This window comes from Oenanthe melanoleuca, chromosome 1A (assembly GCF_029582105.1).
Source record: "Oenanthe melanoleuca isolate GR-GAL-2019-014 chromosome 1A, OMel1.0, whole genome shotgun sequence".
Taxonomy (NCBI): domain Eukaryota; kingdom Metazoa; phylum Chordata; class Aves; order Passeriformes; family Muscicapidae; genus Oenanthe; species Oenanthe melanoleuca.
Genome location: NC_079334.1, coordinates 20,836,632 through 20,838,162, shown reverse-complemented (window position 1 = coordinate 20,838,162; position 1,531 = coordinate 20,836,632).

The following is a 1,531-nucleotide window of genomic DNA, read 5'->3' as shown; positions in this document are numbered from 1 at the left end:
TTGTGCTGAGCCATCAGAGTAAATGCTCCCAGGGAGCACTGACTCCAGAAGAAATGTAATTGCTATCATCTAAAGGGTACAGAACAAGCCTGTGCAAACCAATACTTTTCAAAGACTAGTACTTTGCCCAGATGACAGTAGTTGGTGACAATGATGGCAAAGAGCAAAATTAACAGAAAAGGCCACCTCTGTGCTAGATTTCAAGCTCCTGCTTCAAGTGCTATTTTCAAAAGGGTACCAAAATTTTGTCACCCTGAGTTAAAAAGTGCAATTTCCCCAGCCTCAGGGACTGAATTGCTTGGATTTAAGACATCGGCCTGAGGCAGACAGATAACACAGAGAAATGTCAAAATTTAAAAGTTAAAATTTGTTGAAGTTCCAAGTGTCTGAGAGCAGCCAGATTGCACTGCAGAGTGCTGTAAAATGCCATCAATAAAAGATTGTTAACACCTGGGATGCAGGCTCAGATTTAAGACCCCTTGCTGGGGACCTGCTTTTTTGTAACTATAAGAAAGATAATCTTGGGATTCATATGATAGACCCTGAACACTAGACACCTATTTACTTTTTCTGCAGGAAAACAAAGGAAAAAGGCCTTTCTGAGCATGTCCTTACACCAGCAAGATCTCCATGGTAGTGAGGAGGTGTTTACCCTGCCAGGCACCCCTAAAAAGAGCCTGCACCTATTCCTGCTTGGGAAATCCTGACAGTGTTGTATGGGACAGCTCTAAATTCAGAGCAGCAAAAAGAGATTAGTGGAGAGAATAAAGCAAAATTACAGGGGCATCAGTCCTGTTAATGTGTGTGGGAGACAAAAGAAAGGAGGTGGGGAAAAGCAAGGCTTCACAGAGTGGAAGATCAGTGATAGACAAGGCTGGTATTGCTGAGAGCCCTAAATGTTTTCCTAGCTTCAGTAGTCACAAGCAGAAGAAAGGTCACCCTACAGTCAGGAATGTGCTTCCTGCAGAGAAAGAAAGTGTTAAATTGGCTTTTCCTATTATTGAGGGACAGACAAAGTTGCTCTTTTCTGCTATTGGAAGCACTAGAAAGCATTAAAAGCTGACAAGGCCCAGGGTCTGCAAGGCTGTAAATAGCAGCATCTATATTTAATCAAAGATGATGAAGGATTCAGTGAATTTCTGTCCTGTAAGCTCAACATCAGCCATGTGTCAAAGACAAGTAATGTGATGGCAAAGAACGTGACAATGAGAGTTTTGAAATGCAGAGAAATGGATAACTACTACAGATTCCTAGTCGTGGTGCTGGCTGGTACTCTGTTAATTCTTACACAGGTTTCAGGTCATTCAGGTGGCCAACATGTTCCACTTGGTATGATGGCTCCAGAAAGGGTCATAGCACCAAAGCCAGCTTTCCCATGAGGGGACCTCCTCTCCTTAAAATGCCCATGACAATATAATATACATCTAATATGGAATAATGAATCATCTGCTACTTTGAGACACAGATTTTTATTTTTTTTTTTTTTTAGCTTATTGGAAACCAAACCTGTTTGAGTTTCCTTTTAAAGCAT